At 52.4% G+C, this 21,482-nt stretch overlaps 1 protein-coding gene and 1 long non-coding RNA gene across 3 annotated transcripts in view; one reads left to right on the top strand and one right to left on the bottom strand.

Annotated features, from left to right (window-relative positions):
* The window catches only part of LOC144596154 (uncharacterized), a 15,971-nt gene extending 3,144 nt beyond the window's left edge, over positions 1-12,827 (top strand). Inside the window, exons 2-3 of the long non-coding RNA XR_013547571.1 lie at positions 1,973-2,087; positions 12,703-12,827. This is a non-coding gene — a long non-coding RNA (uncharacterized LOC144596154). The remainder of the gene's footprint in view (positions 1-1,972; positions 2,088-12,702) is intronic.
* LOC144595701 (C-X-C chemokine receptor type 2-like) overlaps positions 1-21,482 on the bottom strand; it is a 350,033-nt gene that overhangs the window by 307,968 nt on the left and 20,583 nt on the right. The window lies entirely within an intron of this gene.

Below are 21,482 nucleotides of genomic sequence, written 5' to 3'. Positions count from 1 at the left end.
AAATCTGCATTCTCCATTTCTGCGTTTCTCTTCCTATTTCTCCTTTTGCGTTTCTGCGTTTCGCATTTTCTATTTCTTCTTTTACACCTCTCTCTCTCTCTCTCTCACTCTCTCTCTCTCTCTCACTCTCACTTCATTTCTCCCCAGAACAGTTCCACTCTCTTTTCATCAGAGTTTGTGTTTACAGTTCAGTTCATTGTCCCGTGTACCGAGGTACAGTGAACAGCTTGTGTTGCGCGATAACCAGTCAGTGGAAAGACAATATATGATTACAATCGATCCGTTCACAGTGGACAGATACAGGATAAGGGAATAACGTTCAGTGCAAGGTAAAGCCGGCAAAGTCCGATCAAGGATAGTCCGAGGGTCTCCAATGAGGTAGATGAGAGGTCAGGACTGCTCTCTAGTTGGTGAGAGGACGGTTCAGTTGCCTGATAACAGCCGGGAAGAAACTGCCCCTGAATCTGGAGGTGTGCGTTTTCACACTTCTGTACCTCTTGCCCGATGGGAGAGGGGAGAAGAGGGAGTGGCCGGGGTGAGACTGGTCCTTGATGATGCTGCTGGCCTTGCCGAGGCAGCGTGAGGTGTAGATGGAGTCGATGGGAGGGAGGTTGGTTTGTGTGATGGTCTGGGCTGCGTCCACAACTCTCTGCAGTTTCTTGCTGGTCTTGGATGAGCTGTTCCCAAACCACGCTGTGATGCGTCCCGATACATCCCAGCACATCTGTAGAAGTTGGTGATTGATTGCTGATGCAAGCCAACAGTTCAGTTCAGTTCAGTTCAGTTCATTGTCCCGTGTACCGAGCGAGGTACAGTGAAAAGCTTTTGTTGCGTGCTAACCAGTCAGCGGAAAGACAATACGTGATTACAATCGATAAAGCAAATAACAGAGGGTGGTGAATCTGTGGGATTCTTTGCCACAGACGGCTGTGGAGGCCACAAGTCAGTGGGTATTTTTAAGGCAGAGATAGATAGATTGTTGATCAGTGCGGGTGTCAGGGGTTATGGGGAGAAGGCAGGAGAATGGGGTTAGGAGGGAGAGATAGATCAGCCATGATTGAATGGTGGAGAAGACCAGATAGGCCGGATGGCCTTATTCTGCTCCTATCACTGATGACCTTATGAACATAATATTCAGTGGAAGATAAAGTCCAGTTAAGGAAAGTCTGAGGGTCTCTAATGAGGTAGATGGGAGGTCAGGACCGCTCTCTGATTGTGGTAGGATGGTTCAGTTGCCTGATAACAGCCGGGAAGAAACTGCCCTTGAATCTGGATGTGTTCTGTATGTTTTGATGAGGGGAGATCTTATAGAGGTGTACAAAATCATGAGAGGAATAGATCGGGTAGATGCACAGAGTCTCTTGCCCAGAGTAGGGGAATCGAGGACCAGAGGACATAGGTTCAAGGTGAGGGGGAAAAGATTTAATAGGAATCCGAGGGGTAACTTTTCCACACAGAGGGTGGTGGGTGTATGGAACGAGCTGCCGGAGGAGGTAGTTGAGGCTGGGACTATCCTAACGTTTAAGAAACAGTTGGACAGGTACATGGATAGGGCGAGTTTGGAGGGATATGGACCAAATGCGGGCAGGTGGGACTAGTGTAGATGGGGCATGTTGGTTGGTGTGGGCGAGTTGGGCCGAAGGGCCTGTTTCCGCACTGTATCACTCTGTGACTCTGCAGGGACACAGAGTGCTGGAGTAACTCAGCGGGTCAGGCAGCATCTGTGGAGAACATGGATAAGTGACGTTTCACAGAGTGCTGGAGTAACTCAGCGGGTCAGGCAGCATCTGTGGAGAGAAGGAATGGGTGACGTTTCACAGAGTGCTGGAGTAACTCAGTGGGTGAGGAGGGGTGATGTTTCGGGTTTGGGGCTCCGGGTGTCTCAGTGGGCAGGGTGGTGTTGGTGGGTCACGGCAGACGTGCGTGCTCCCATTGGTCGCTCACTCTGTGCCTCTGTCTCTCCCCGTGCCAGCCGGAGGACCAGGAAGCGGTGAAGCCGCACACGTTCCAGGCCAAGACCCACGCCAGGCAGCGGGCGTGTGCTGGGTGCCAGCAGACCATCGCCGCGGACGGCAGCCAGTGTCGGGGTGAGTTTCTCTCTGTGTTGTCGCCGGCTCGTGGGGGCGGGGGAGGTGCGGGCCCTGGGGTGGGGGGGGGGTGCGGGCCCTGGGGTGGGGGGGGTGGGGGCGGGGAGGTGCGGGCCCTGGGGTGGGGGGGGGGGGCGGCGGGGGAGGTGCGGGCCCTGGGGTGCGGGCCCTGGGGTGGGGACAGGGTCGCCAACTGTCCCGTATTAGCCGGGACATCCCGTATTGTGGGCTAAATTGGTTTTGTTCTGTACAGTACCGCCCTTGTCCCGTTTTAGGCCTGGGGGGCAGTGTAGGCCCGGATGCTCTACAGACAACAGACAATAGGTGCAGGAGGAGGCCATTCAGCCCTTCGAGCCAGCACCGCCATTCAACGGAGATGAGGAAGAACTTTTTCAGTCAGAGGGTGGTGAAGGTGTGGAATTCTCTGCCTCAGAAGGCAGTGGAGGCCAGTTCGTTGGATGCTTTCAAGAGAGAGCTGGATAGAGCTCTTAAGGATAGCGGAGTGAGGGGGTATGGGGAGAAGGCAGGAACGGGGTACTGATTGATAGTGATCAGCCATGATCGCATTGAATGGCGGTGCTGGCTCGAAGGGCTGAATGGCCTACTCCTGCACCTATTGTCTATTGTCTATTGTCTATTGTCTATTGTCATTCTCAATCAGTACCCCGTTCCTGCCTTCTCCCCATACCCCCTGACTCCACTATCCTTAATAATAATAATAATAATAATAATTCATTTTATTTATATAGCGCTTTTCATATACTCAAAGACGCTTTACAGAGATTTTGAGAACATAGGGAAATGAATAAATAGATAAATAAGTAAATAAATAAATGAACAGAGAAAGGAGACAGAGGGTGAGGTGACCTTCAGTGGTTGAAGGCAGTACTGAACAGGTGAGACTTCAGTGATGTTTTGAATGTGGTGAGTGTGGGGGAGTCTCTAACGGTTTGGGGTAGTGAGTTCCATAGGGTGGGAGCAGCGATGGAGAAAGCCCTGTCCCCCCAGGATCTGAGTTTAGTCCGGATGTGGGGGGATAGGAGGTTGGCAGCAGCAGAGCGGAGGGGGCAGGTGGGAGTGTGTCTGTGGAGGAGGTCGGTCAGGTAGGATGGGGCCAGGTTATGGAGGGCTTTGTAGGTTATGAGGAGGAATTTGTACTGGATTCTCTGGGGGATGGGGAGCCAGTGGAGTTTATAAAGGACGGGGGTGATATGGTCACGGATCGAGGTGTGTGTGAGTAGACGGGCAGCGGAGTTTTGAATGTATTGAAGTTTATTGATGATTTTTGAGGGTGCGCCATAGAGGAGGCTGTTGCAGTAGTCCAGACGGGAGGTGATGAAGGCGTGGATGAGGGTTTCTGCAGCTGTGGAGGAGAGGGATGGACGGAGACGGGCAATGTTTTTGAGGTGGAAGAAGGCTGTCTTTGTGATGTGTTTGATGTGTTTGTCGAAGGAGAGGGTTTGATCAAGGATGATTCCAAGATTCCGGATGTGAGGTGAGGTGGATACTGGGAAACCATCAATGTTGAGGATGAAGTTTTGGGTGGATTTGGTGAGCATTTTTGGACCAATGATGATGATTTCAGATTTGTTGCAATTGAGTTTGAGGAAGTTTGATTGAAGCCAAGATTTTACTTCAGTGATGCAGTTTGTCAGTGTAGAGTGTGTGGTGGAGGAGATTGACTTGGTGGAGATTAGGAGCTGGATATCATCGGCGAAGCAGTGGAAGTTGAGACCATGACGGCGGATTAATTGACCAAGGGGGAACAGGTAGAGGATGAAGAGGAGGGGGCCAAGGACTGAGCCTTGGGGGACACCTTGGGGGAGGGGAGCGGTGGGGGATTTACAGTTGTTAATGGAGATGAACAGGTGTCTGTCAGAGAGGTAAGATTTGAACCAGGATAGGGTTGTGCCGGTGATGTTAAGGGAGGTTTCAAGTCGGGTGAGGAGAATGGAGTGATTTATGGTGTCAAAGGCGGCGCTGAGGTCAAGTAGGATGAGGATGTTGAGGTTGCCAGCGTCGGAGGAGAGGAGAATGTCGTTTGTGAGCTCTATCTAGCTTTCTCTTGAATGCATTCAGAGAATTGGTCTCCACTGCCCTCTGAGGCAGAGAATTCCACAGATTCACAACTCTCTGACTGAAAAAGTTTTTCCACATCTCCGTTCTAAATGGCCGACCCCTTATTCTTAAACTGTGGCCCCTGGTTCTGGACTCCCCCAACATTGGGAACATGTTTCCTGCCTCTAACGTGTCCAACCCCTTAATAATCTTATACGTTTCGATAAGATCCCCTCTCATCCTTCTAAATTCCAGTGTATACAAACCTAGTCGCTCCAGTCTTTCAACATATGAAAATCCCGCCATTCCGGGAATTAACCTAGTAAACCTACGCTGCACGCCCGCCCGCCTAGGCCCGGACGCTGTAGGCCCAGACGCTGTAGGCCCAGACGCTGTAGGCCCCGACACTGTAGGCCCGGACGCTGTAGGCCCGGACAATATAGGCCCGGACAGTGTAGGCCCAGGGGGCGCTGTAGGCCTGGACGCTGTAGGCCCGGATGCTGTAGGCCCCGACACAGTAGGCCCGGACTCTGTACGCCCGGGTGCTGTAGGCCCGGGTGCTGTAGGCCCGGATGCTGTAGGCCCGGACACTGTAGGCCGGACGCTGTAGGCCCGGACGCTGTAGGCCCGGACGCTGTAGGCCCGGACGCTGTAGGCCCGGACACTGTAGGCCCCGACGATGTAGGCCCGGACGCAGTAGGCCCGGACGCTGTAGGCCCGGACAGCATAGGCCCAGACAGTGCAGGCCCAGACAGTGTAGGCCCGGTCGCTGTAGGCCCGGGGGCCACTATAGGCCCAGATGCTTTAGGGCTGGACAATGTAGGCGAATGGAGTGTGTTCGGGGAGTGGGGCCGAGTGCATTCGCCTAACGGAGGTTGCGTAGTAACCCGTCCCCTCGGCCCGGGCGGCCGCCATTGGTGGAGCGGGAGCACGTGGCCGCTGGCTGGGTGAGGTCACATGGGGCGCGGGGTGGTGACGTCACCTTGTCCCGTATTTGGGAGTGAGGAAGTTGGCAACCCCTAGTTGGGGGGGAAGAGTACTCCTCCATTCAATCACGACTGATCTGTCTCCCAGCCGACTCAATCTCTCCTGATACCTCAGTCCCTCAATTCCGGAGTCATAAGATCATGTGATTGGAGCAGAATTAGGCCATTCGGCCCATCAAGTCTACCCCGCCATTCAGTCACGGCTGACCTATCTCTCCCTCCTAACCCCATTCTCCTCCCTTCTCCCCATAACCCCTGACATCCGCACTGATCAACAATCTATCTATCTCTGCCTTAAAAATACCCACTGACTTGTGGCCTCCACAGCCGTCTGTGGCAAAGAATCCCACAGATTCACCACCCTCTGACTAAAGAAATTCCTCCTCATCTCCTTCCTAAAGGAACGTCCTTTAATTCTGAGGCTGTGCCCTCTGGTCCTAGACTCTCCCACTAGTGGAAACATCCTCTCCTCCACATCCACTCTATCCAGGCCGCTCACTATTCTGTACGTTTCAATGAGGTCCCCCCTCATCCTTCTAAACTCCAGCGAGTACAGGCCCAGTGCCCACAAACATTCATCATATGTTAACCCACTCATTCCTGGGATCGTTCTTGTAAACCGGAGTCAAACAACGATGGTTCAGTCTGTTCATTATCTCGGTGGTTTAGCATCAGTTTGGTTTAGTCTCGTTTTTAATTTTATTTAGCTTAGTGTAGTTTACAGTTCAGTTCAGTTTAGTTTAGTGTCACATGTACCAAAGCTTGTGTTGCGCGCTAACCAGTCAGCGGAAAGACAATACATGATTACAATCGAGCCGTCCACAGTGTACTGATACAGGATAAGGGAATAACGTTCAGTGCAAGGTAAAGCCGGCAAAGTCCGATCAAGGATAGTCCGAGGGTCTTCAATGAGGTAGATGGGGGGTCAGGACCGCTCTCTAGTTGGTGAGAGGACGGTTCAGTTGCCTGATAACAGCCGGGAAGAAACTGCCCCTGAATCTGGAGGTGTGCATTTTCGCACTTCTGTACCTTTTGCCCGATGGGAGAGGGGAGAAGAGGGAGTGACCGGGGTGAGACTGGTCCTTGATGATGCTGCTGGCCTTGCCGAGGCAGCGTGAGGTGTAGATGGAGTCGATGGGAGGGAGGTTGGTTTGTGTGATGGTCTGGGCTGCTGGCCTTGCCGAGGCAGCTTATCTAAGCCCGCTCCTCGCAACCAGCCGTTACAGCAAGTCAACAAGGAGCTCTGTGTGTCTGCTTGGATTCGGCTCGGTGGTGCAGCAGGTAGAGCTGCTGCCTCTCGGCGCCAGAGACCCGGGTTCCATCCCAACTACGGGCGCTGTCTGTACGGAGTTGGTACGTTCTTCCCGTGACCTGCGTGGGTTTTCTCCGGGCGCTCCGGTTTCCTCCCACACTCCAAAGACGTGCAGGTTTGTAGGTTAATTGGCTTGGTGTAAATGTTAAGTGTCCCCTGTGTGTGTAGGATAGTGTTAGTGTGCGGGGATCGCTGGTCGGCACGGACCCGGTGGGCCGAAGGGCCTGTTTCCGCGCTGTATCTCTAAATTAAACTAAACATACTGGTTAAGACACAAACAGATGCATGCCTGCTCTCCAGAGAAGCTGCCTGACCCGCTGAGTTACTCCAGCACTCTGTGAAACGTCACCTATCCATGTTCTCCACAGATGCTGCCTGACCCGCTGAGTTACTCCAGCACTCTGTGTCTTATCTTTGGTGTAAACCAGCGTCTGCAGTTCCTTCCAACACACTCACACTGTACAACTCTGTCCAAAGCTGACCCTGCACTGCCCTCGTGTGGCCGCCCCTACATGGTGCAGGGCTCAAGGCTGTGAGTGTTGTATTTATTGTCAGACAGTGTGCCCCAGATAGAACAAATGAAACGTTTACTTGCAGCAACACAACACAATATGTAAACACAGTGCACAGTAAACAACATAATGAACCAGAAAAACAGTTCCGTGTCTGTGTATATTTTGCTTGTGTTGGAAGGAACTGCAGATGCTTGAAGAGTATTCAAGAGAGAGTTAGATTTAGCTCTAGGGGGCTAACGGAATCAATGGGATATGGGGAGAAGGCAGGAACGGGGTACGGATTGTGGACGATCAGCCGTGATCACATTGAATTCATTTTTCACCCGGAGCGCAGTGGATTTGTGGAATTTTCACCCAGAGAGTTGTGAATTTGTGGAATTCTCTGCCACGGAGGGCAGTGGAGGCCAATTCACTGGAAGCCCGGACAATAAACTAAACTCCAACTAGAAATTAAATTAAATTAAATGGATTAAAGGCAGATAAATCCCCAGGGCCAGATAGGCTGCATCCCAGAGTGCTTAAGGAAGTAGCCTCAGAATAGTGGATGCATTAGTGATAATTTTTCAAAACTCTTTAAATTCTGGAGTAGTTCCTGAGGATTGGAGGGTAGTTAATGTAACCCCACTTTTTAAAAAGGGAGGGAGAGAGAAAACGGGGAATTATAGACCAGTTAGTCTAACATCGGTAGTGGGGAAAATGCTAGAGTCAGTTATTAAAGATGTGATAGCATCACATTTGGAAAGTGGTGAAATCATCGGACAAAGTCAGCACGGATTTACCAAAGGCAAATCATGCCTGACAAATCTTATAGAATTTTTCGAGGATGTAACTAGTAGATTGGATATCTGGACTTTCAGAAGGCATTCGACAAGGTCCCACATAGGAGATTGGTGTACAAACTTAAAGCACACGGTATTGAGGATTCAGTGTTGAGGTGGATAGAAAATTGGTTGGCGGACAGGAAGCAAAGAGTAGGAAAAAACGGGTCCTTTTCGGAATGGCAGGCAGTGACTAGTGGGGTACCGCAAGGCTCAGTGCTGGGACCCCAGTTATTTACAGTGTATATTAATGATTTGGATGAGGAAATTGAATGCAGCATCTCTAAGTTTGCGGATGACACGAAGCTGGGTGGCAGTGTTAGCTGCGAGGAGGATGCTAGGAGGCTGCAGAGTGACTTGGATAGATTAGGCGAGTGGGCAAATGCATGGCAGATGCAATATAATGTGGATAAATGTGAGGTTATCCACTTTGGCGGCAAGAACAGGAAAGCAGAGTATTACCTGAATGGTGAACGATTGGGAGAAGGGGAGATGCAACGTGACCTGGGTGTCATGGTGCACCAGTCATTGAAAGCAAGCATGCAGGTGCAGCAGGCAGTGAAGAAAGCGAATGGTATGTTGGCATTCATAGCAAGAGGATTTGAGTATAGGAGCAGGGAGGTTCTGCTGCAGTTGTACAGGGCCTTGGTGAGACCGCACCTGGAGTATTGTGTGCAGTTTTGGTCTCCTAACCTGAGGAAAGACGTTCTTGCCTTAGAGGGAGTACAGAGAAGGTTCACCAGATTGATCCCTGGGATGGCGGGACTTTCATATGAGGAAAGACTGGATAGACTGGGCTTGTACTCGCTGGAATTTAGAAGACTGAGGGGGGATCTTATAGAAACATATAAAATTCTTAAGGGGTTGGAGAGGCTAGATGCGGGAAGATTGTTCCCGATGTTGGGGGAGTCCAGAACCAGGGGTCACAGCTTAAGGATAAGGGGGAAGTCTTTTAGGACCGAGATGAGAAAACATTTCTTCACACAGAGAGTGGTGAGTCTGTGGAATTCTCTGCCACAGAAGGTAGTTGAGGCCAGTTCATTGGCTATATTTAAGAGGGAGTTAGATGTGGCCCTTTTTGCTAAAGGGATCAGGGGGTATGGAGAGAAGGCAGGTACGGGATACTGAGCTGGATGATCAGCCATGATCATATTGAATGGCGGTGCAGGCTCGAAGGGCCGAATGGCCTACTCCTGCACCTATTTTCTATGTTTCTATGTTTCTATATAAGAAACATAAAATTCTTAAAGGACTGGACAAGCTAGATGCAGGAAACATGTTCCCAATGTTGGGGGAGTCCAGAACCAGGGGTCACAGTTTAAGAATAAGGGGTCGGCCATTTAGGACTGAGATGAGGAAAAACTTTTTCACCCAGAGAGTTGTGAATCTGTGGAATTCTCTGCCACAGAAGGCAGTGGAGGCCAATTCACAGGATGTTTTCAAGAGAAAGTTAGATTTAGCTCTTAGGGCTAACGGAATCAAGGGATATGGGGAGAAAGCATGAACGGGGTACTGATTGTGGATGATCAGCCATGATCATATTGAATGGCGGTGCTGGCTTGAAGGGCCGAATGGCCTCCTCCTGCACCTATTTTCTATGTTTCTATGTTTCTATGTAACTCAAATTCATTTTTAAGGCAGAGATAGATAGATTGTTGATCAGTGCGGGTGTCAGGGGTTATGAGGAGAAGGCAGGAGAATGGGGTTAGGAGGGAGAGATAGATCAGCCATGATTGAATGGTGGAGTAGACTCGATGGGCCGAATGGCCTAATTCTGCTCCGGCGACTTATTAATCTTTGAAGGATCTGAAGAAGGGTCTCAACCCGAAACGTCACCTATTCCTTTTCTCATCAGTTGCTGCCTGACCCGCTGAGTTACCCCAGCTTTTTGTGTCCACATATATGACCAACTCTCTGGGTGAAAAAGTGTAGTTCATTGTCCCGTGTACCGAGGTACAGTGAACAGCTTGTGTTGCGCGCTAACCAGTCAGCGGAAAGACAATACATGATCACAATCGAGCCGTCCACAGTGAACAGATACAGGATAAGGGAATAACGTTCAGTGCAAGGTAAAGCCGGCAAAGTCCGATCAAGGATAGTCCGAGGGTCTCCAATGAGGTAGATGGGAGGTCAGGACCGCTCTCTAGTTGGTGAGAGGACGGTTCAGTTGCCTGTTAACAGCTACATATGGGGGAACTGCAGATGCTGGTTTAAACCAAAGACAGACACAAAGTGCTGGAGGAACTCAGCAAATCAGGCAGCATCTCTGGAGAAAAGGAATGGGCGACATTTTTGGTCGAGACCCTTCTTCATCCAGAAGGGTCTCGACCCGAAACATCACCTAATCCTTTTCTACATAGTTGCTGCCTGACCGCTGTTACTCCAGCACTTTCTGACCGCCTTCCTTATAGTATATATATATATATATCTCATAAACATTGTGGAGTCATGGGATATGGGGAGAAGGCAGGAACGGGTTACTGATTGTGGATGATCAGCAATGATCACATTGAATGGTGGTGCTGGCTCGAAGGGCTGAATGGCCTCCTCCTGCACCTATTGCCTATTGTCTATATAATATATACACACACACACGCACACACATGCACGCACACATGCACGCACACACACGCACACACACAAAACACACACGCACACATATTTACACAAAGGCACACATATGTATATATTCACACACTTGTACATATGTGTATAAATATGTATGTGTGTGGTGTTTGTGTGTGTGTATACATACTTAGGGCAGACACAAAATGCTGGAGTAACTCAGCGGGTCAGGCAGCATCTGTGGAGAACATGGATAGGTGACATTTCGGTCCGAGACCCTTCTTCAGACTGATGTCAGGGGAGGGGGAGATACAGAGATAAGGAGGGGTAAGGTGTGAAATCAGGACAAAGGGAATGAATATCAAGGAAAATGTAGAATAGATCATTGTTAGCCGGGAGAAGGTAAAAACATAACAAAGAGAGATAAACGTCACCCATTCCTTCTCTCCAGAGATGCTGCCTGACCCGCTGAGTTACTCCAGTGTAATTTGTCCCTAGTGTGTGTAGGATAGTGTTAGTGTGCGGGGATCGCTGGTCGGCGCGGACCCAGTGGGCCGAAGGGCCTGTTTCCACGCTGTATCTCTAAAATGAAAAAAACGTCTTAAAAACGGGAGATCCAGTTGGCCTTTGCAAACTAAGAGCAAGTGTTAGAAACAGAGACAATAGGTGCAGGAGGAGGCCATTCAGCCCTTTGAGCCAGCACCGCCATTCATGGCTGATCGTCCACAATCAGTAACCCGTGCCTGCCTTCTCCCCATAGCCCCTGACTCCGCTATCCTTAAGAGCTCTATCTAGCTCTCTCTTGAATGCATTCAGAGAATTGGCCTCCACTGCCTTCTGAGGCAGAGAGTTCCACAGATTCACAACCCTCTGACTGACCTGTAGGTCAGGCAGCGTCTGTGGGGGAGATGGACAGATGACGTTTCGGGTCAGGACCCTTCTTCAGACTGGTGGCGTGGGGAACAGTCACCCTACGTTTACTCTTGGCCTCGCCGTTGCTCAGGAGGCCACATCACTGCCTTTTGCAGTTTTGGTCTCCAAATTTGAGGAAGGATATTCTTGCTATTGAGGGCGTGCAGCGTAGGTTTACTAGGTTAATTCCCGGAATGGCGGGACTGTCATATGTTGAAAGACTGGAGCGACTAGGCTTGTATACACTGGAATTTAGAGAGGAGATCTTATCGAAACGTACAAGATTATTAAGGGGTTGGGCACGTTAGAGGCAGGAAACATGTTCCCAATGTTGGGGGAGTCAAGAACCAGGGGACACAGATTAAGAATAAGGGGTAGGCCATTTAGAACGGAGAAGAGGAAAAACTTTTTCAGTTGTAAATCTGTGGAATTCTCTGCCTCAGAAGGCAGTGGAGGCCAATTCTCTGAATACATTCAAGAGAGAGCTAGATAGAGCTCTTAAGGATAGCGGAGTCAGGGGGTATGGGGAGAAGGCAGGAATGGGGTACTCTGATTGAGAATGATCAGCCATGATCAAATTGAATGGCGGTGCTGGCTCGAAGGGCTGAATGGCCTCCTCCTGCACCTATTGTCTATTGTCTATCACTTGCAGTTTGAGTTGGTGCCAGGAGGGGGCGGTGGTGGTGCAGGGATCAGACTGGGCAACAGCTCAATGGGTGGAGACAACCATTCTGTAGCTAAACAGACACACACGCACACGCACACGCACACGCACACACACACACACACACGCACACGCACACACGCACACGCACATCACTACCCGTGACATTCAGATCTAAATTGCCTCGTTAGTATTAAAGCAATTTATTCAAAGGTCAAGGGGGCTGAGTCACAATTATTGCATTGTAAAATATCTTGTTCACAGTCCCAACACACACACACACACACACCCAGAGTTCTGAAGAAGGGTCGCGACCCAAAACGTACACAAAATCACGAGAGGAATAGATCGGGTAGACGCACAGAGTCTCTTGCCCAGAGTAGGGGAATCGAGGACCAGAGGACATGGGTTCAAGGTGAAGGGGAAAAGATTTAATAGGAAACCGAGGGGTAACTTTTTCACACAGAGGGTGGTGGGTGTATGGAACGAGCTGCCGGAGGAGGTAGTTGAGGCTGGGACTATCCCAACGTTTAAGAAACAGTTGGACAGGTACGTGGATAGGACAGGTTTGGAGGGATATGGACCAAGCGCGGGCAGGTGGGACTAGTGTACAGATCGTCAATGGGGGGAAGGTTGCAGCCAACAACCTTCTCAGCTGTGCGAACGATCCGTTGCAGCCTCCGGATGTGGTGCTTGGTGGCTGACCCAAACCAGACCATGATGGAGAAGGTTAGGACGGACTCAATGATAGCAGTATAGAATTGGACCATCATTGCCTGTGGCAGATTGTGTTTCCTCAGTTGCTGCAGGAAGTACATCCTCTGTTGGGCCTTTTTGACTGTGGATTCGATGGTGGCCCCACATTTAAGGTCCCTGGAGATGATGGTTCCAAGGAACTTAAATGACTCCACAGATGTGACTGTGGTGTTGTTGCTGGTGAGTGGGGGGAGGGGAGGGGAGGGGGAGGGGGGGGGGAGGGGAGGGGGAGCTCTCCTAAAGTGCTGGAGTAACTCAGGCAGCATCTGTGCCACCGTAACTCAGGGCGGCACGGTGGCGCAGCGGTAGAGTTGCCGCCTTACAGTGAATTCAGCGCCGGAGACTCAGGTTCGATCCCGACTACGGGCGCCGTCTGTACGCAGTATGTACGTTCTCCCCGTGACCTGCGTGGGTTTTCTCCGAGATCTTCGGTTTCCTCCCACACTCCAAAGATGTACAGGTATGTAGGTTAATTGGCTGGGCAAAAGTTTTAAAAAAACGAAAATTGCCCCTAGTGTGTGTAGGATAGTGTTAGTGTGCGGGGATCACTGGGCGGCACGGACCCGGTGGGCCGAAGGGCCTGTTTCCGCGCTGTATCTCTAAATCTAAATCTAAATCTAAAAATCTAAAAAGCATCTCTGGAGAAAAGGAATGGGTGTGTGAATACGGGAGATATATAGACAATAGACAATAGACAATAGACGCAGGAGGAGGCCATTCGGCCCTTTGAGCCAGCACCGCCATTCAATGTGATCATGGCTGATCATTCTCAATCAGTTCCCCGTTCCTGCCTTCTCCCCATACCCCCTGACTCCGCTATCCTTAAGAGCTCTATCTAACTCTCTCTTGAATGCATTCTGAGAATTGGCCTCCACTGCCTTCTGAGGCAGAGAATTCCACAGATTCACAACTCTCTGACTGAAAAAGTTTTTCCTCATCTCCGTTCTAAATGGCCTACCCCTTATTCTTAAACTGTGGCCCCTGGTTCTGGACTCCCCCAACATTGGGAACATGTTTCCTGCCTCTAACGTGTCCAACCCCTTAATAATCTTATACGTTTCGATAAGATCCCCTCTCATCCTTCTCCAGTGCTGGAGTAACTCAGCGGGTCAGGCAGCATCTGTGGAGAACATGGATAGGTGACGTTTCACAGAGTGCTGGACTAACTCAGCGGATCAGGCAGCATCTGTGGAGAACATGGATATGTGACGTTTCACAGAGTGCTGGAGTAACTCAGTGGGTCAGGCAGCATCTGTGGAGAACATGGATAGGTGACGTTTCACAGAGTGCTGGAGTAACTCAGCGGGTCAGGCAACATCTGTGGAGAACATGGATAGGTGACGTTTCACAAAGTGCTGGAGTAACTCAGTGGGTCAGGCAGCATCTCTATAGGGAGGGAGTGGGTGGCGTTTCAGGTCGAGACCCTTCTTCAGTCTGAGGAGGGGTGTCGACCCGAGGCGTAGTCCATTCCTTCTCTCCATAGTCGCCGTTCCAGGTGTCAACTTCTCCACATCGGTGAGACCAAGCGCAGGCTCGGCGATCGTTTCGCTGAACACCTCCGCTCAGTCCGCCATAACCAACCTGATCTCCTGGTGGCTCAGCACTTCAACTCCCCCTCCCACTCCCAGTCTGACCTTTCTGTCCTGGGCCTCCTCCATTGTCAGAGTGAGGCCCAGCACAAACTGGAGGAACAGCACACCCCATATTTCGCTTGGGTAGTTTACACCCCAGCGGTATGAACATTGACTTCTCTAACTTCAGATAGTCCCTACTTTCCCTCTCTATCCCCTCCCCCTTCCCAGTTTTCCCACTAGTCTTCCTGTCTCCGACTACATTCTATCTCTGTCCCGCCCCCTCCCCTGACATCAGTCTGAAGAAGGGTCTCGACCCGAAACGTCACCCATTCCTTCTCTCCAGAGATGCTGCCTGACCCGCTGAGTTACTCCAGCACTCTGCATCTATCTATAGTTCCTTCCTACACGTGTACGTAAAAGTGGCAGCTCACACAAATGAGAGTTGACCCACACTGCACCAATACACCAAAACATAAACGGTGGTGCAGCGGGTAGAGCTGCTGCCTCACGGCGCCAGAGACCCGGGTTCCATCCCGACTACGGGCGCTGTCTGTACGGAGTTTGTACGTTCTCCCCGTGACCTGCGTGGGTTTTCTCCGGGCGCTCCGGTTTCCTCCCACACTCCAAAGACGTGCGGGTTTGTAGGTTCATTGGCTTGGTGTAAATGTAAATTGTCCCCAGTGTGTGTGGGATAGTGTTAATGTGCGAGGATCGCTGGTCGGCACGGATTCTGTGGGCCGAAGGGCCTGTTTCCGCGCTGTATCTCTAAACTACACGGTGGTAGACTTGATCTGTCAAACGGTAAATGCCACTGTCAGAAGAAATTATGAAATAGATGTTCAAAATCAATCATTTTATTAATGCCAAGCTTTTGATTTTCACCATATTTCTACCAGAGGTTTGAAAGCAATGTTTTATGGCCAATGGATTTATTTGTTTTATGTTTTAATTATATTTATCATGCTATTAAAATGTGAAAGATGAATCTGTAGAATTCACTGCCACTGACGGCAGTCTAAATCGAGTCTATGGGCAATTTAAAAACAGAGATTGACAAGTTCTTGATTAGACAATAGACAACAGGTGCAGGAGGAGGCCATTCGGCCCTTCGAGCCAGCACCGCCATTCAATGTGATCATGGCTGATCATTCTCAATCAGTACCCCGTTCCTGCCTTCTCCCCATACCCCCTGACTCCGCTATCCTTAAGGGCTCTATCTAGCTCTCTCTTGAATGCATTCAGAGAATTGTCCTCCACTGCCTTCTGAGGCAGAGAATTCCATAGATTCACAACTCTCTGACTGAAAAAGTTTTGCCTCATCTCTGTTCTAAATGGCCTACCCTTTATTCTTAAACTGTGGCCCCTTGTTCTGGACTCCCCCAACATTGGGAACATGTTTCCTGCCTCTAACGTGTCCAACCCCTTAATAATCTTATACGTTTCGATAAGATCTCCTCTCATCCTTCTGAATTCCAAGCCTAGTCGCTCCAGTCTTTCAACATATGACAGTCCCGCCATTCCGGGAATTAACCTAGTGAACCTACGCTGCACGCCCTCAATAGCAAGAATATCCTTCCTCAAATTTGGAGACCAAAACTGCACACAGTACTCCAGGTGCAGTCTCACCAGGGCCCGGTACAACTGTAGGCAGCATCTATGGAGAACATGGATAGGTGTCGTTTCACAGAGTGCTGGAGTAACTCAGCGGGTCAGGCAGCATCTGTGGAGAACATGGATAGGTGACGATTCACAGAGTGCTGGAGTAACTCAGCGGGTCAGGCAGCATCTGTGGAGAACATGGATAGGTGACGTTTCACAGAGTGCTGGAGTAACTCAGCGGGTCAGGCAGCATCTGTGGAGAACATGCACAGATGACATTTGGGTTCAGGAAATGATTAGTGCAGGGTGGGGATAGAGTGGATGTGGAGAGGATGGTTCCACTGGTGGGAGAGTTGTTGAGGAAGTAACTAAAAAGGTGGATGAGGGCAGAGCTGTAGATGTTGTGTACATGGACTTCAGTAAGGCGTTCGACAAGGTTCCACATGGTAGGCTGCTCTGGAAGGTTAGATCACATGGGATCCATGGAGAGATAGCTGAATGGACAGCACATTTGCTCCATGGAAGGAAGCAGAGGGTGATGGGGGAAGGTTGCTTCTCGGACTGGAGGCCTGTGACTAGTGGTGTGCCTCAGGGTTCAGTGCTGGGCCCGTTACTGTTTGTCATCTACATCAATGATTTGGATGAGAACATACAGGGCAAGATTAGCACGTTTGTTGATGATCGTGAAGTTGGTTGTGAACGATTGCAGCAGGATCTGGATCGATTGGCCAGGTGGGCAGAGGAATGGTTGATGGAATTTAATACAGAGAAGTGTGAGGTGTTGCATTTTGGGAAGTCTAACAAGGGCAGGACCTACACAGTGAATGGTAGGGCCCTGGGGAGTGTTGAGAGCAGAGGGATCTAGGAGTACAGGTGCATTGGTTCCTTGAAAGTGGCGTCACAGGTAGATCGGCAGTTCAAGACATTGACATCAGCACATTACCCTTCGTCAGTCAGCGTATTGAGTATAGAACCTCATCTACTGTATCCGCTGGTCCAGGTGTCAACGTCTCCACATCGGCGAGACCAAGCGCAGGCTCGGCGATCGTTTCGCTGAATACTTCCATTCAGTCCGTCTTAAACAACCTGATCTCCCGGTGGCTCAGCACTTCAACTCCCCCTCCCACTCCCACACTGATCTTTCTGTCCTGGGCCTCCTCCATTGTCAGAGTGAGGCCCAGCGCAAATTGGAGGAAAAGCACCTCGTATTTCGCTTGGGTAGTTTATACCCCAGCGGCATGAACATTGACTTCTCTAACTTCAGATAGTCCCTGCTTTCCCTCTCTATCCCCTCCCCCTTCTTCCCAGTTCTCCCACTAGTCTTCCTGTCTCCGACTACATTCTATCTCTGTCCTGCCCACTCCACTGACATCAGTCTGAAGAAGGGTCTTGACCCGAAACATCACCCATTCCTTCTCTTCCGAGAAGCCGCCTGACCCGCTGAGTTACTCCAGCACTCTGTGAAACGTCACCTATCCATGTTCTCCACAGATGCTGCCTGACCCGCTGAGTTACTCCAGCACTCTGTGAAACGTCACCTATCCATGTTCTCCACAGATGCTGCCTGACCCGCTGAGTTACTCCAGCACTTTGTATCTATCTTAGATTCACGAGGATGTTGCCAGGACTCGAGGGACTGAGCTGCAGGGAGAGGTTGAACAGGCTGGGTCTCTATTCCATGGAGCGCAGGAGGATGAGGGGAGATCTTATAGAGGTGTACAAAATCATGAGCGGAATAGATCGTGTAGATGCACAGAGTCTCTTGCCCAGAGTAGGGGAATCGAGGACCAGAGGACATCGGTTTTGGATTTGATGGAGGGTCATGATATATTAGGTTAACATATGATGAGCGTTTGTGGGCACTGGGCCTGTACTCGCTGGAGTTTAAAAGGATGAGGGGGGACCTCATTGAAACGTACAGAATAGTGAGCGGCCTGGATAGAGTGGATGTGGAGAGGATGTTCCCACTAGTGGGAGAGTCTAGGACCAGAGGGCACAGCCTCAGAATTAAAGGACGTTCCTTTAGGAAGGAGATGAGGAGGAATTTCTTCAGAGGGTGGTGAATCTGTGGGATTCTCCTCCCGCTCCACCCATCGAGTCATGCAGCGAAACAGACCCTTCAGCCCAACCTGCCCACAACTGAGGGGTAACTTTTCCACACAGAGGGTGGTGGGTGTATGGAACAAGCTGCCAGAGGAGGTAGTTGAGGCTGGGACTATCCCAACATTTAAGAAACAGTTGGACAGGTACATGGATAGGACAGGTTTGGAGGGATTTGGACCAAACGCGGGCGGGTGGGACTAGTCTAGGTGGGGCAAGTTGGGCCGAAGGGCCTGTTTCCACGCTGTGTCACTCTGTGACTCTGTGACTGCCCGGCCCCTTCAACTTTCACTTCCCACTTACATTCCTGTCTCTCTCTCTCTTTCTCTCACTCTCTCTCTCACTGTCTCTCTCTCCCTGTCCTCCCTATCTCTCCCTCTCCCTCTCTCTCTCTCTCTCTCTCCCTGTCTCTCTCTCTGTCTCTCTCTCTGTCTCTCTCTCTCTCTCTGTCTCTCTCCCTGTCTCTCTCCCTGTCTCTCTCTCTCTCTCTCCCTCTCTCTCTCTCTCTCCCTCTCTCTCTGTCTCTCTCCCTGTCTCTCTCTCTCCCTCTCTCTCTGTCTCTCTCTCTGTTTTCTCTCTCTGTCCCTCTCCCTTCCTCTCTCCCTCTCTCTCCCTGCTTCTCTGTCTCTCTCCCTGTCTCTCTCTCTCTCTCCCTCTCTCTCCCTCTCTCTCTCTGTCTCTCTCATTGTCTCTCTCCGTCTCTATCTCTCTCTCCCTCTCTCTCTCTGTCTCTCCCTGTCTCTCTCTGTCTCTCTCTCTCTCTCCTCCTTCCGCATTCCTCTTGAAACATTCACTGCTCGAGGCTCCTCTGTGCCAGAGATTCCATCGTTGTGCAGGAAAATAAACTGCAGATGCCGGTTTAAATCGAAGGTAGACACAGAGTGCTGGAGTAACTCAGCGGGTCAGGCAGCATCTGTGGAGAGTGGAAAGGAATGGGTGACGTTTGGGGGTCGAGACCCTTCTTCAGGCTGCGTGCATGCGTGCGTGCGCGCGTTTGTGAGTTTGGGGTGAGAGTGGGGACTGCGTTGCCCGTGTGGGCAGGGGCTCGGGGGGCCCGGGGGGGGTGACTTTACCCACATTCTCTCGCCCTCCTGCGGTCTGTATTAACCAGCTCCCCACCGCTCCCCCACCGCTCCCTCCCCCACTGCCCCCTCCTCCACCGCTCCCCCACCACTCCCTCCCCCACCGCCCCCTCCCCCACCGCCCCCTCCCCCACCGCCCCCTGCACCACCCCTCCACCACCCGCCCCCTCCCCCCACCGCCCCCTCCCCCAATCCCTCCTCCACCGCTCCCTCCCCCACCGCCCCCTCCCCCACCGCCCCCTCCACCACCCGCCCCCTCCCCACCGCTCCCCCACCACCCCTCCCCCACCGCCCCCTCCCCCACCGCCCCCTCCCCCACCGCTCCCCCACCACCCCCTCCCCCACCGCCCCCTCCCCCACCGCTCCCCCACCACCCCCTCCCCCACCGCCCCCTCCTCCACCGCTCCCCCACCACCCCCCTCCCCCACCGCCCCCTCCCCCACCGCCCCCTCCCCCACCGCTCCCCCACCACCCCCTCCCCCACCGCCCCCCTCCTCCACCGCTCCCACCACCGCTCCCCTCCCCCACCGCCCCCTCCCCCACCGCCCCCTCCCCCACCGGACGGGTTTGACATCTGCACAATCGGTGAGTCACCGCTTCGCCACTCTGCTCCTCCTGGCCTTTTTTGGAGAAAATTCAACGGAGACCGTCTTGGAATGTGGGAATCCTGGCAACCGTGTGGGATCTGGATCCCAGCTAAGCCCAGCTCCCGAGAGCATTCCCTCCGCCCTGATTCCCACGCTTCCCCCATCCCCCCGCCCCGCTACCCCCCCCGCCCTGCTACCCCCCCGCCCCGCTCCCCCCCGCCCCGCTCCCCCCGCTACTCCCGCCCCGCTACCCCTACCCCGCTCCCCCCGCTACCCCTGCCCCGCTTCCTCCGCCCCGCTCCACCCACGCTGTCCTCCCGGTGTCAGCGGTCTGGGTACTTTAGGGTCGCCAACCGTCCCGTATTAGCCGGGACATCCCGTATTTTGGGCTAAATTGGTTTGGCCCGTACGGGACCACCCTTGTCCCGTATCAGGCCAGGGGGGCGCTGCTTGCCCCGGACGCTGTTGGCCCGGACGCTTTGGCCCGTATGCTGTAGGTCCGGATGCTGTAGGCTTCTTCTGTAGAGAAGTGTATACTAGGGGTTGCCAACTTCCTCACTCCGAAATAAGGGACAAGGTGACGTGACCGCCCTGCGCCCCACGTGACCTCACCCAGCCAGCGGCCACGTGCTCCCGCTCCACCAACGGCGGCCGCCCGTGCCGGGAGGCAGGTTGCTACGTAACCTCCGTTAGGCGGCGCCCAGACCTCCGGGCCTACACTGTCTGAACCTACACTGTCCGGGCCTACACTGTCCGGGCCTACACTGTCCGGGCCTACACTGTCCGGGCCTACACTGTCCGGGCCTACACTGTCCGGGCCTACACTGTCCGGGCCTACACTGTCCGGGCCTACACTGTCCGGGCCTACACTGTCCGGGCCTACACTGTCCGGGCCTACACTGTCCGGACCTACACTGTCCGGGCCTACACTGTCCGGGCCTACACTGTCCGGGCCTACACTGTCCGGGCCTACACTGTCCGGGCCTACAGCGTCGGGGCCTACAGTGTCCGGGCCTACAGCGTCCGGGCCTACAGTGTCCGGGCCTACACTGTGCTGACCTACAGTGTCCGGGCCTACAACGTCCAGGCCTACAGCGTACGGGCCTACAGCATCCAGGCGTACAGCGTCTGGGCCTACAGCAGCCCACTGGGCCTAATACGGGACAAGGGTGGTACCCTAAGGAACAAACCAATTTAGCTCCAAATACGGGATGTCCCGGCGAAAACGGGACAGTTGGCGACCCCAGGCTACACTGACCTTTCTGTCCTAGGCCCCGGCCTCACCTATTGTCAACCCACTGCCATCTTAGAACATACAGCACAGTAAAAGGCCCTTCGGCCCACAATCTCCTTGCCAACCATAGAACCTAGAATACAGCACATAACAGCATATAAACAGGCCCTTCGGCCCTCAATGTCCATGCCAACCATAGAACAGAACAGTACAGAAGATGGACACAAAATGTTGGAATAACTCAGCGGGACAGGCAGCATCTCTGGAGGGAAGCAATGGGTGAAGTTTTGGGTCGAGACCTTTCTTCAGGTTAGGACACGTTTGGAGGGATATGGGCCAAACACAGGCAGGTGGGACTAGTCTAGCTGGGCCATGTTGGCCGGTGTGGGCAAGTTGGGCTGAAGGGCCTGTTTCCACGCTGTACCACTCTATGACTCTGTAGATCAGCCATGATTGAATGTTTGCTCTGGAAATAAACTGTGGTGTCTGTCCCAGAGCGGACGATGTCTCTCTGGAGCAGCGACCCCCGCTCCCCCCCGCTCCCCCCGCCCACCCCAGACGGGACATTGGCCGGCAGGGTTGCCAACTGTCCCGTATTAGCCGGGACATCCCGTATTTTGGGGTACATTGGTT

The sequence above is a fragment of the Rhinoraja longicauda genome, chromosome 8 (assembly GCF_053455715.1).
Source record: "Rhinoraja longicauda isolate Sanriku21f chromosome 8, sRhiLon1.1, whole genome shotgun sequence".
In the NCBI taxonomy this organism is placed as follows: domain Eukaryota; kingdom Metazoa; phylum Chordata; class Chondrichthyes; order Rajiformes; family Arhynchobatidae; genus Rhinoraja; species Rhinoraja longicauda.
Note: the sequence above shows the minus strand (reverse complement) of the source record. Positions and strands in the feature narration are given on the sequence as shown.